Consider the following 15,265-nt stretch of genomic DNA (forward strand, 5'->3'; position numbering starts at 1 on the left):
GATTCATATACAATCAGTAAGCTACAAACGTCCTTTAATATCCAATTCGCTCTTCCTCGAAATAATATATTTTCATATATGTTACCGAAAGGAATTTTAGTTGATAATAAGTGCCTGTGGTTAATGCGTCCACTGTAGTCCTGAGTTCTTGTCCTTCGCTGGTTTTCGAGCCCCAGGACACGAACTTATTATCAACTAAAAAATCCAATTCAGTAACATATATGAAAATATATTATTTCCGAGTAAACTGGATATTAAAGGACGTTAATTATTATATATATATATATATATATATATATATATATATATATATATATATATATATATATATATATATATATATATATATATACACACACACACACATGTAACTCTGAAAAGGTTCGTTTTTGTATTTTGTTAAAAATATGTATCCTTCTAGAATTCTTTTATCCTCCAGGATATAACGTTGTGTCCGTTTTTTCTTTCTATAGTTTGAAAGCAACTGACCACAGAACAAGCAGTTTTGAATTGATAAATAAAGTTCTAAGTAGAATTATTCATCCATTACTTTTTCCACCTCTGCTTCTGTACATAATTTGCATCTCTAAGATATATAAATTATAATATGAAGAATGATGACAAAACATTTCCCAATTTTTACAGTATCTCCTGCCATCTAATTTCAAAAGAAGTGTTGAAAGAAAATAAAAGCTTATTCAAATTTCGTATCTCCATATACGTAGCTAGACTTCACACACATAAAAATCCTCATTCTCTGCATGTGTTACCTATGTAATTATGAAGTGGTATTAATTTATAAAAAATATGGCAATAAAAATTTCGGTAAAGGATAAATCATGTAAAAAGCAGCATGTCTTTTTCTTGGGTAGTGGTAGAAGAAAAGGGTTACTATAGAAAATTATTTTTTTGGTGGGACTACTGTTTACAAAAAATTTATAGTCAAAAAAGGATTTAAAAAAAAAAATCGCTACCAACTTTTGATACTGCGTTTCATTTTAGTGTTGTAGGGAAACCGTAAAATTAACATGCATAGCAGGCTCTTAAAATAAGTTAATATTGGTAATGTAAAGTTTATCTCAGTTTTTGATAGTTGATTTTGTATGGTTAATGAGCCTGAGAAAGAAATTTATTTTTTTGTCTTTTTTATATTATTTCCTTATTGTTGATGTGCTTTGTTCAAGTATGTAGGTTCATATCTGGTTCAATACAAACCCAAACCTACATCACCAGAGTAACATATTTTCAGTTTTAGGCATTCTAAAGTTTGTACTAAGGTCTCTTGAAAAGAGAAGAACTTACAAAGCAATTAAACTCAAACTTAATCCATGAAACTCATTTGCTGTTCTGGTCTCGTTTGTACTATTCAGCAGGAGGCAAAGTTCCTTTAAAAAGTTTGGTAATGGAAATACCTCATTACCCGTCAAAAAGAACTGCGATTTCCATTAACGAGAAGCTAGGAAGCAAAGTTATGTCGTTGGAATAACGAGGGAACTTTGGTACAGTAATTGTGTATGGAACAAAATATGTAACCTTATAATACATACATACATGCGTATGCATGTATGAATGTATGTATGTATGTATGCATGAACTTCTGCTACTAGAGGGAAAACGTGTACAGAGTATATAGTCATAATCAAAATGAAACGAAGGATTGCGAAATCTATTATCTTTACTTTAATGCACTCTCCTGTAAACTACATACAACAGAAAACTTTACCAAGAAGCGGCGTTTGCCCCCACCCAACCTAAAATAAACGCCAAAAATTAAGATAAAAAAAAAATTTAGGCATCCAAATGCCATTACGTTTGGATTTATTCTTCACGTGACAAACAGAATACCTTGATTTTAAGGGATATCCAAATGAAAATGTTCAGTAATATACATCTTTCATGTTTCAATTTAAAGTTTTTAGGAACTTTTCAACTACAGATGTTCTAAACAAGGGCTTTTATTTTATCTTAGAACACACACATCTAGGAAAAAAGTTTACTTTCCTGAAAAAGTAGGCTAAACGTCATCTCAGTTTTGCATTTTACTAATTAGATTATTTTAAGTAAAAAAGAATTAGTTTAACTTTTCTGATTTACTAACATTAATAATTTTTAAGGACATAACGAAATCTCTGTCATATACTTTCTATGATATATTATTTGAAAACCATAACATTTTGTGTTTATTAAAAGTTTGCTAAGTAGGTGAAATCAACAAATGTTATCTGGAAAACTAAATAACATCTCTCCTCATAGTTTATATTTCATTAGGTTACCTCATTGCTTATATGGATTATTATAATAAAAGAGCTTTCTATCTAAATATATTAACAGGGGTTTTTCTTTATTTAAGCGGTGTCTTGAACGAAATATGAAATAAGAAAATATCAGTTACATAAATGTTTAATGAAATAGGTATTAATTTAAAAGTTGAGAGCAGCTCTCTGTGTACTAACAGAAATATTTAGTTCCCTAATATGTTAGTTGATATTTTAGTTAATATTTGCATTTCCTATATAAATAGACTATGGAGGAGTTAAAATATATAATCGTTACATTTTCTGCATATACAATTTCGAAATAAAAATTCACATTTAAATTCCCCAGGTATACAAAATATGAGAAAACCTCAAAGATTTACTCACTAAACATGCAGATGTTCGATCTAAAAATGCAGCTGGGGCCTATAGTAATAACGTAACCAAAGTATGCAGTGCACATCTAAAACAAAAACAGACAACTTAGTAAGTTGGTTATCCCCATAAAAAGGCAAAAGACCCGACAAATCCACGGGATACCTCACAAAATTTGCTAAGAAGTGAATGGAATGATTTGCAAAAACCACTTTATAAGGAAAACAAATGATTTACTCTCTTAAACACCGATAAATATCATCTGAAACATCCATTGGAGAAACACTGTGTTTCAGTTGGCATTAACAGAAATGAATTTTTTCTTTATATTGCAGGAAGAAAAGTTAAGTATGAATAGAAAGATTCTGGTGAATGGAAAAGTAATATCAAGATTGGATGGGTTCACATTTAAGTATTATATATTCGTAACTTTAGGCGCAGACTGGAACATTAAATATATACTGCAACTGAAAAGATAACGAAATTTAAAGAGCAGTTTATCCACAATTTCGTTAGGTAAATATACTGATTTTAATAGTAGTTTTGGTAAGACCATATTACCCTTCATAGGCATAAAATTTTATCGCTGTCATGAGACGAGGGTACTAAGTAGAGAAAAAGTTTAAACAACAGCAAAATATTTCGTGTGATAATTTATGACTCAGAAAAAGAGGATAAAATTTTGATGCGGGAGGTGAAGTACCAGCTTTAGTAAGCAGGCTTAACGTGTAAATCTTATTACTGAATTTATATTTATGTTGAAAATATAAGTGCAAAATGCTGCGTCCCTGGGATTTAATATTTTTGTTTTTTGGTGTTGAGCGCATGGAAAAGTGTTTTTTCCAATTGATTACCAACCCCCCCCCAAAAATGTGGACAATAGAAGTAATGATGAAGGGGTGGATTGTGCTTTAAATTATTATAAAGTATATATATATATATATATATATATATATATATATATATATATATATATATATATATATATATATATATATATATATATATATATATATATATATATATATATATTTTTTTTTTTTTTTTTTTTTTTTTTTTTGGGTGGTGTTGCTTTCCAGTAATCGTTTACCAAAAATTCGACCACATTTTTTTTATTTATATGCAAGGGAACACTTTTCTCTTCATTATTTTCTTGACAATTTATACCAGTCAATACATTTTTATTTAAAACGAAACAGCTCACACGAAAACGATTAATTAATGATTATGAAATTCCTTTAAAAATAATTTCAAATTTTAGTCGTGTAACATAACTTCGGGCTATAGGTATCGTCATTTGCTATTCAGTTTTAAAGAAAGCCTACGCCAAGGTTTCCTGAATCTGAATCTTCGTCAGTTTTCTTCTGTCAGATCTCAAATTCCACCTTTTTGGTCTCATTTTTTTTTTTTTTTATTAAATAATAGTACACAATGCGTTTTCCCAAAGCGTCGTCTTTCATTTCAAAGGGAAGACTCATCTACTGAAGCTTCCTGAAGTCAATTCCTTATAGTATATGAACTACTTTACCTGTTCATCACATATTTGCTTCTCCTCTCTTCACTTCCACAGTTCTCCCATTTCAATAATTTGTCATTCATCTTTTTGCTCTGCTGATCAACATTTACTGCTCATCTCTTACATTAAGCAATTCATCTGAAATGCAATTTAGGTGATTTTAATGAAACTCATTTTGTTTATTACTTCAGTTTATATCCTTATTCTTAGGCTAACTTTCAAGTTTTCTCTCTCAAAGACAATTGAAAAACATCTCTGCACTTATCCCAGTTAGTTCTTCCACTCACATGGTAAATTATATCATATAAGACTTTTTCCTCACTGTTCTGGCGCTATATCCTTGAAAAATATCTTTATAAACGTCATCAGATCACCATTCTTAGTAAGTAATGTATCAAACACTTCATTCTTCGGCACAATGAAAATCTTTACCATAACAAAATTTTTCACTGATGATCGTTTGAGCAGAAATGTGTCTTTTATTCCATATAGTTCCTTTTTCTCCATTATATACCAACTGTTCTACCGCTGATCTATAACTAATGTTAATCTCAGTATCGTCATTGATATCTTTCGTCTACTTTGAATGGTTCCGGAGAATACTCACACCATCAATGATTTTTTGCTTATTTTACTATTTTATTAGTCCATTTCTAGAATTCATACCTGAAACAGTTGTTTTCTGCCTCTTTTAGTAGTACCTCACTTGCATTTTCTTAGATTTCCGACGCTTTATACGGGGTACATAGCCCCATCACTAAATTAAGGCACAGATAATTTGTTTATCTTTTTGTATACTATTAATAACCCTCTCACTGTTATTTTTCCAGTACACTAGCCTCTCCCTTTTCTCCTACACAACTCCGAGTTGTATTCACCTCATTTGTCCATAAATTGAAGTTTTGAAGGAAGTAGTTCAACGCATACAACCCAAAAATTATATGTTCTCTTTTGCCATTTTTTCTAATTCTATTTTCACTCTTGACCATTATTCTCACAATGAATATATTCACTCATCACATCCTAGATTATCACATCCCATGTTCCATTTCTATTTACTTCTGTTATAATATTGTGTATTTCCATGTCTTACACGTTTATTTTTGTCATGACTGATTGGTCTTAAAGCTTAGTGTTTGAAAATTTTACACCCAGCCATATACATCCAGCTAATTCCTGTATAACTCATGAGTTTCCTTTGTATTTCGCGCCAAGAAATTAATCATCTATCCACAGTATATGCCCCAGTTTCATATATTTATGCAATTCTGCCTAATTTAAACAACAACGCTTGTCAGCACCATTTGTGGCTGGTTTTACTTACTCGGAAGTAGAGAAACATATTGAAAATAAATATGCTCTCTAAATTTCTAATTTATTGCGAAGCAGCTCTCTCTCTCTCTCTCTCTCTCTCTCTCTCCTCTTCCACCCCTCTCCCGGTTCCCACGACGATTTGGAAAGAAGAATGATTGTTTCGAGCTTATCTGCGATGATTATTCTCATAGCGGGAAGCGAAAGTATCTCTGGCGGTGTGTTTTTAATATATCATAAATGAAATATATTAGATTAACAAAGTAACATATTTGCTGGTGATATATTTAAATATTTCCAAGCTCCTTCATTTTTCTTACTAAATAAGTACGAAAGCTTTTAACAAATTGAAGTCAGGGGCCACTAAAGGTCATCAGGTAACTGATATAAAGCACCTACTGACGTCATTTTCTCGTTGATATTTGTTGTAAACTTTATTTCATTTGGAGGTGCGAAACCTGCTTTCCAAGTTATGAATAAAAACGAACCAATTTTAGTATTATCGACTGGAAATGTCCTTGCAACTGGGAAGGCACGACTTCAAAACATTATTGCCAGTTACTATATTACACAGATATCAATCACATAAAAAAAGTGGCTGTCACCCATACTCTTGTATGAAGAGCTCTCCAGGGATGTAAATTTGAGACAAAAAAGGGGAGAAGAATTTCTGTCTGTAAGTGGGTTTGTAAAGCCTCTTTGCTTACAACTCGGAAGCCGGGCGTTTAAATCCAGTTTGTGAGATGAAAATCAGTTTACCCACTTAGTAGTTAGTCGCTGAATTTATATATTTTATGTAAATAAACGACTAGAATATATATACAAATATACAGTATATGTATATACATATGTGTGTGTGTGTTGGTGTGTGAGTTTCTTCCTTTGTTATTTCCTAGGAAAGAAGTAACATATGAGAATGTAAGTTGCTCGGTTACTAGAATATATTCTATACGTTTCTGCCTGTCTTTTCCTTTGTAGTGTTTAGACTACATCTCTGTTATAGTTATTGTGTTTGTATCAGTTTCGGATAGTTCCTCATTAGAAAAGTGTCCCTTTTTTTAATTATAAGTCTAGTTACTGCAACACGTGAAAGGCGATTGCACTGTGTTTTTAATTTCCTGCTTAGTAAATATTGGAAGAAATACCAGATAAAATCAGTTACGAGATGCATTTTCGATTTCTCCTAAACTAGGGCATACTTATACATCATGTTGCCCATATTTCAGCAACCACTATTACGTGAAGATCCCAAAAAGAAATATTGTTACAATCATTATAATTTTCAAAGCACCGGGCTATGCTATACTTTTAGTGAAATATGATTGGTATTAAACCTTCTACAAAAATAAATTATTTGCGGCACCCTGTAAATATCCACTGTGGTCAGTTCGTGCTCGTGTTCACTTTCAATTAAGCAAGCGACGTGCCAGAACGGAACTTTGTTCTAAGTGTGATAAGGTGTGACAGGGAGGCCTGCTGTGCACTTCCAGACTTGGCCCAAGTAGCAGGGACGAAAGTGCGGTCTGATCTTAAAAGAACAGATGAACTACTGTACAGGGTGTTTTCAGCGTCTCTTTGCCCCCTAGCTGCATCCAGCGTCGAGTCTTATACCGGACCTCCATTCATGCTTCCTTTCTGTAATCATGCTGCCCAACGTCTCTTACTAGTTGTTTCTCAGCGCACTTGTGTTTTTTTTTTTCTTTTTTTTTTTTTAGTTCCACCTTCTACTTCATCTCATTTATTTTTTTGGACCTATTTATTTTGCTGTCCAACGACTCCACTGCTTGGTTTAACAGCCTAAATTTCATAAATCACTATCACTTTTCATGGCATATGGTGAGGGGAAAAGAAGTACTGATTTCCCATAGGTATTGAGAGGTAGAAAAAAAACTGTTTAGTTTAAGAGATAATTAATCTGAAAAGAATTCAGGTAAATCCCAAATGGCAAATAAAGGTTACATGAAATTAAGAAAATTAGGGACTCATTGGAACTTTGCTTAAGAATCTAAATCCCTAAAAAAATTAATCAAGTTCTAAAGTTTATATATTTTTGTAGTTATTTAGTTATTGGCTGATTCTGGTCAGGAAGGATGAAATTATCTCACTAATTATCAAATATTCAGGAAACATACCTAGGGCTTAACACCATTAAAGCCTAGAGAAAAATTACAGAACGTTGCAATTAGAAAATGTACAGGTATTGAACAGAAGGCAGCTTTCAGTACAAAAAGAAATACTAAGTCAGACACTGAATATACTAAAGAATACAATGAAAGAGAATATAAACCTGAAGTCACCGATTCAACCATAACCAAAGGTTACTAGTTTTATTTAAAAAAAGACACACAACATTTAGAAGAATCTTACATTCTGATCTAACGAAGACGACTGCTCCTTTGCAAGAAAATTTTGGATCTATTGTAGTAATTCTTTCGACATCGTATTTTATTTCTTTTTATGGAATACTATAATAAGGATCTCATCACGAAACTTTTTATGGATTCTCGTCATCATGAAGGCGGTATTGGCTGAAATGAGAAACCTGGAATTTTGACACGCGCATTTGTATTACTGGTGAGATGTGTCAAAAGGAAGCTCAGTATGTTGGAAGATTGGGCTTTCGGTGCGTCGAGTCCTTTTTAAGTTACGAAAAGCTGATGTTCTCTAAGGAAAATATGAGCGACAAAATAGTATTAAGCAAACAGAAAATTTAAAATTACCCAAATTAAATCTTCTCACTCATGACTTCATGCCATTCAGAGATAAATTTATCGTTATATTCAGTGTTAGGGATTCAGTGATGATTTTTGTACTATTACTATTTCATATATTTGGTGGAAAGTATCTATACGATCAAAACGAAAATTAGAGGTTAATCAAAATATAATCTAAGTATGAAGTTGTTTGAAAAGAAAAAGCCATGTGAATTGGGTATTACTTGGATGATGCTTTTCCTTTATTGAGTGTATAGATGGCGATAGGAAACAGGACCTTCAGAGACTGGCATGAATTCAAAAGTATTTGTGAAAGGGAAAACTCGGAAGTGAATAATAATTAGTTTGATAGTTCATATTATGGTAAACGAACAAGTGGACTGAGGAAGGTAGCAGGATTTCTGAAAACAGCTTAGAAGAGCAGAAGTTGAGAGTCAGCAGACTAGAGATAAGGAGGTGAAATAAAATTTGTTTCCGAATTTGAGAAATCGATCATCATATTTCATATGGGTTAGTCACCTGGGGAGATTGGACGATGATAAAATGGAAAAGTTTTTCACTTCGGAACATGAAGGAGGGGAAGGAAGCTGAAAAGTTTTGGCCTGATTATTTTGGAGATCGAGAAAGAGGACGGGTGCTGCTCAAGAAATGGTTTACTGACCAAGCCTCAAGTCTCATCAAAGATTGTTTATTTCATTATATACGCATTTTTATGTGAAATCTTAAATCAGCTCTATCTCTTCTGACGGACAATGGAATCTGTGTTTCATGAAAGTATAAATAATATAAACTAATGAATAAATTCACCTTTTAGTCTGGAGTGAAAATTTTTCTCGTTAAGATTAATGAAGGGATAATACCTTGCAGCAAAAAGAGGGAGTATGATGCACAAATTATTAAGTATAAAACAACATCAGTTTTAAATTATACACTACTCGAGAAAAATTATGAAAGAAAAGCAAACTTATATATTGTCTATTTTTACACCGAATGAATATTTGACAGGCATTGCTATTATCTTAATATCCTTAACACAAGTAAGAAAGATCTAGGTGTGAAAAAACAACCGAAAGAAATGGTATTCGATTTCAGTTGTTAATATAAGATATTTTGATGTATATTCTGCATCATTTTCTTAAAATATGAAAAAGTGCTTCATTTTCCACGATGAGGCATGCGATTAAAAATAACAGTAGAAAATATGCTACTAAAATTAACAATACCTTTAAAAATCATCTATACTTTTCACAGCTTGCAATATCATTTTGATACTCTCTAGCACATTATATTTATCAGTTGTTTTGCAATGAGTACACATAACTCAGTATTATAAGGCAACCAATTACGTTTACAAGTAATTAAAACTAACAAAAGTGTGGATAGCTCATATTATCTTCCACTGAAATTAATTTTCTCTCTAAATAAAAGGGTTGAATGTTCTCTGATAACCTGTTTGATTTAGGTATGTTTCTTGTAAAAATGGTATTAAATTTAAAAACAGTCAAACATTAATTTAAAAGAAAATTTTATATTATTTGCAAATACCAGGCCATATGTTACTAATTAAGGTAACTTTGTATCTATAAGAAAAGTTGATCTTTTCTGATATTATTCGTAAAGGGGCACACTCTCGCAAGGTCCCTTGTATAATCTCAGCAGGCTGCTCACCAGTCACCTCAGCTGTTAGTGGATAGCAGCATCAGTAGGGATCAAGAAAATGACTTGCAATTTATATATATATATATATATATATATATATATATATATATATATATATATATATATATATATATATATATATATATATATATATATATATATATATATATATATATATATATATATATATATATATGTATATATATATATATATATATATATATATATATATATATATATATATATATATATATATATATATATATATATATATATATATATATATATATATATGTATATATATATATATATGTATATATATATATATATATATATATATATATGTATATATATATATATATATATATATATGTATATATATATATATATATATATATATATATATATATATATATATATATATATATATATATATATATATATATATATATATATATATATATATATATATATATATATATATATATATATATATATATATATATATATATATATATATATATATATTATATATATATATATTTATGTATTAAACTTGGCTGATGAGTTATTTACTGGATTAATGTAATGTATGAGGTCCTGCGGGCCAAGGACATACGTAACCTGTCAATTGAAGCTACAAATTAATGTCAAAGACAGCTGTTTATAAATAAAATAAGGTCGCCAGTCGAGGAGAACCCTCGACACAAAGAATATGCCGTAACTACGGACTTTACGTGACAGTCGCCCAATTTTGAACACAGCCAATTCTTTATTTGTCCAATATGGTTTTAAAACACAACGGGCTCTTCCGAACAATGGATTTGAGACACAAGGCTGCATAAAGAATGTAAAATGACTTGCTTAACCTTCCCTAATTCCTAGTTAATTCACTGGAATAGTTGAATGTTGCTAAACAATATAAATTATGCTTAATCTAGACTTCGTAAAAGAAAGTTGTTGCTGGTTATCTATATGGTGGTGGAAGAATGAAACAAGGGAAACTAGAAATACAGGCAAAGAGACTAGTAAATTGACGAAGTTTTGAACAAAACTCAGACTTACCTTGGACGACTAGTTGTTGCGCATACAACGGACGATTGGAAGTTCTGGGAATAATTCGCCACTTCACTAGCAACATAAGACTATAGACAAAGGGGTGAAGAAGCCGTCGCCATGGACGTGCACTCGTCACAGAAGCCTGTTTCTCTCGCTGTGTGGCCTGACCTCGCTGGGTCAGATACAGAATCGACGTTCATGCCCTCAGGGCCTGAAATTTTGTCAAAACATCCGGCGACAGTTTACAGGAAAGAAGTAGCATAAGACCGCCTACCATGAGGTTAATTGTGGAAACTTTTCCTATGGGGTTAAGTCCCTAATGCTACCTATCCTTGCTATGAACGAGTGTTAAATTTTGAATTTCCTAGCCTACCCTGCTGGACAAAGACGTTCCCCTGTCGTTGTTTGTGTATTTTTTCTACAATAAACTGCATATAGGGCGAACAGCAGAATATTTATAAAAGCTCCCCCCTTTTGAGGACCTTCACTCCCTTTTCGGGCGTGACGGTCTGTACTAAGCAAGCTGTTCGCCTCTATTAGGTTACTCTTCTCCCCTGAGCAGATTTGTCCTGTGTAGCCTACCTAGCTACGGATCTACCTAACCCTAGATAGCATATGAGCTTCAATCATTACTCTACCAAATTCTAACAGTACTGGAAGGTGCTTACAGTTATTACATGCTACCTCCTATAATCGTGATGTTTTAGACCTAGCCTAGTGGTACATTCTATGGTATTCCCTAGCCTAACCTATCCTAACCCAACCCTAGCACCAACGTAAGAGATGATGTTCTAACTAAATTACAAAGTTTTTTTGTTTTTAATCCAATTAGTAATTACTAGTTAATTCATGAGGTTTGCCTCATATGATAAATGTTTGCCTCACTGAGGTCTTAGGCCATGCTTGTCATGAGCATAGTGGCTCTTTTCACAATAGTTAAGATTATCTGATGTTAGTTACACTACTTACGTGATCACTGCGGCTCGGAGATACATGGAAGGGACAAGGTTACTAGTTTGATGTACAGCACTTAATTTGGTCTAGGCTATGTATAAAAGAAAGAGATCACACTGGCTATCTCCTCTGTGTAAGGGGCCAGGATCACGCTAAGATGGTAGGGCACTGTGCCGAGAGGGCACTAGTGCCAGGCTAGCTTATGGCTCGGCAACTACTGGGCTCTCTTCCGCCCCTTCTTCTTCTTCGGGTGCCTCCAAGGCCTATCAGTATCAGACGTAGGAGGTGATGAGGGCACCGACTCTGGGGAAAGGCCAGAAGGGCTAGCGGGCGTGAAGTCAGGGGTAACTTCATAAGCTACCGGAGGGCTCCCTACTCCGGCTGAGCAAGAGTGATCTCGACCTCTATGTCTGAGGAGGCTAGTTCATGGTCTCCCAAAGACGGTGTAACAGTTTGATCCTCCAGGGGTTCATCCTGGGGTCAGATTTGGTGAAGAAGTGTCGGGTGCCGCAGGCTCTCCGGCTGCGATGATCAAAGGTGTGGGGAATCCTGAATCTCCTGGAGGAGGATTCGCCTCATGATTTAGGCCTGGCATAGGGTCCTTTTCAACTGACGGCTCAACGTCCGTGCCGGACGGAACGTGGCACTGCTCAGGGCTTGCAAGTGGCGCTGGCAGCAGTTGAGGGTCAAGCTTGCCTGACAAGGGGTCCGGAGGTACTATACTTCGTGGATGACATGAAGTGGGCTGCGGCAGAGACTCCTGGCCCAGCTGGAGATCCGAGCCTCTCAGAGAGTCTCGTTCGGGGGCATCTGCAGGGCGTTGCTTACTTGGGCAGCCCTCCCAATTTGTGGAGTGGCCTGTCCACTTGCACGTCCTGCAGCAGTACTCTCCTCCTGAATGTCTCTTCGGGAAGAGGAGGACCTCTTTGTGGGCCAGCCCTTCACGACTGGAGAGGGCTAGGCTAAGAATGGTGTGCCCCTTCCACTGACCACCTCAGCGGGCGGAAGGTGGGGTTTTGTTCTTATGTGGTTCTCCTACAGTCGGGACCTCCGTGGAGGAGGTAGCGTGGCTGCAAAGTGGCGTTGGTAACGGGCTTCTCCAGAGAAGGTCCCGAGCCAACAGGAAGTCCACTCCGGGCAGAATTCCACCCACCACACCAAGGCGGTGGGGTAGCGTGCCCCAATTTGTCGTGACCTGGAGCTTGACCATAGGAACAGTAACGGTGTGGCCGTCTATCCACTTCATTTCCCACTGGGTTTTTTTAGTCAACCACGGCACCGGCTGGCACTTGGGCCCTGGCGATCAGACTAATGTCTACCAGAGTGTCTACTGTGACCGGAAGGGTCACAGGCAGGCTAGTGCTCTGAAGTGGGGCCACTGAGATGTACTGGGTCCCATGTCTCTTGGGGGTAAAGGATCTTGTGCGGTCCGGCCGCAGAGAATGAGGTGCTAATGAGGTTGACGAACCTTGTGGTGGGGACATGATGTGGGCAGGCCAGAGATCCAGCATTGTAGTGGCTGGCAGCACCACAGGATTTGCACGGGCCTCTTGGATGGGCTCGGTGGCCTGCAGTAACTGTTGGAGGAGAGGGTTGAGTGGATGAATCGGGAGAGGAGTTCTGACTGGTAGTAGTAGGCTGCTTGTTAGTGCCTAGTTTGTATCAGCACTCAGCTTCAGGGTGCCCCACCCTCTTACAGTGGGTACACGTAGGCTTGCTCGGCAGTCCATTCTTCGAGCGAGTTGAGTTCGAGAGGTAGGCAGGCGGAACGATGCGCTTCTTAGAGGTGCTGTGAGACTGGTTAAAAGGTTCCCACGAATCGGTCATGCGGCAGGCTTCCATAAGTGTGGTGGGCTGTTTATCATTAAGATATACAGCAAGGGGCCCAGGCACACATTGGTAAAGGTCTTCTAGCATGGTCCGATTGAAGAGGTCCTCAAACATTGTGCAAGCCAAGGAGTCGAACCAGCGGGTACCAGACCGGGTCTTGTGACGGGCCCATTCGGTCCAGGACCAGACGACTCCCTTGGCAAGACCTCAGAACCACTGTCTCCATTTCTCTGGGGTTATTTCATAGGCCTTCGTGATGACTCTACGAACTTCAACCATGTTGCCTTTCTGGCTCTTCTCCAGTGAGCGAAGTGCTGCTTTAGCTTTTCCCTCCATATGCTTAGCTAGCATTAAGGCCCTCTCCATCTCCATGGTGCTGTAGTTATCGAAGAGAGCTGATTTCCTCCAGCCATGCTTCTGGCTCGTCCTCAGTCCACTTGGAGAAGAGGGAATTAATGCTTGATATTGGAGTATTTGGTGCAGCAGGTGTGGGGCTGGAGGCTTGCTGTCTAGCCATAGCTTCGCCATTCTCCATTTTTGCTCTTTGCAGCTCGAGCTCTTTTTCATTGAAGGCTAACTCATGCTGTCTTCTCCTTTCTTCTCGTTCATCTTCTAACTGCCTCTGTTCAGCTTCATACGGCCTCCGTACTTCTTCATACCTTCTCTGTTCAGCTTCATACGCCCTCCGTTCTTCTTCATACCTCCTCTGTTCAGCTTCATAATTCCGCTGTTCGAGTCTTTCTTCCTTCTCGCACTAGGCCAAGTTGTCCATTTTCTCCTTGACCCAGGTGGTAAGTTCCAATCTGGTGATACCTGCTGCCATCCCCAGATCCAGGAAGGCTTTATAATTCTCTGCTGCCATGGTTCTGGTGGGGAAGGGCGTCTAACCAGGTCGACTGGGTGTACTTGGGCAGCGAGGAAGTGTCCCTTCATTGATGTGGCACCCTTTCAAAAGGTGGCACTGTGGTTGGGTGCGCCGTGTAAAGGTCACACTGGTGGCACTCAGTATCCTTATGTACTAATGCAGGTTAGGTACCAGAAGGACTTTTCTTCTGTGTTGCGTTTTTTTGGTTTTATTTATTTTTCTAGTTGCTTGATTGGTGGCACTATGGTGCCAATGTGTTCCTAGGAACCCTTTACTTGAGTCCAACTAGGCTATATGGGAGGAAATGGACTCTACCCCAGCAGAGTGTAACAATTGAATGAGAGAAAAAGGGAAAATAAAACAGAGAGAGAGAGAGAGAGAGAAGTAAGCTTATTCAGTTGATGACAGTGCTGCAATTTGTTGGCACTGTGGAATAAAAGTGAATTTGTGGTTGTTTTTTTTTTTAAAGATCCTCATGAGTGTCTGGTCCCAGTACCCACAGTGCTACAACCCCTTTCTATTTCAGAGGGGGAAAGGCTATTGTCTGTTAGGTCTGGGTAAAAAGCCTCACTCGTGACTGACAGTTTATCACTGTAATTAAGCTTACTTGTGGGACAGAGGTGTTTCTTTTATTTGGTTTAATTTAATTAATTGTCCCAGTGTCAGCCCTTCTTTCCTTGAAGAGGGTCACACACACTCAGTTGGCTATGAATGCTTTTCAGTCAGC

The sequence above is a fragment of the Macrobrachium rosenbergii genome, chromosome 2 (assembly GCF_040412425.1).
Source record: "Macrobrachium rosenbergii isolate ZJJX-2024 chromosome 2, ASM4041242v1, whole genome shotgun sequence".
Classification (NCBI taxonomy): Eukaryota; Metazoa; Arthropoda; class Malacostraca; order Decapoda; family Palaemonidae; genus Macrobrachium; species Macrobrachium rosenbergii.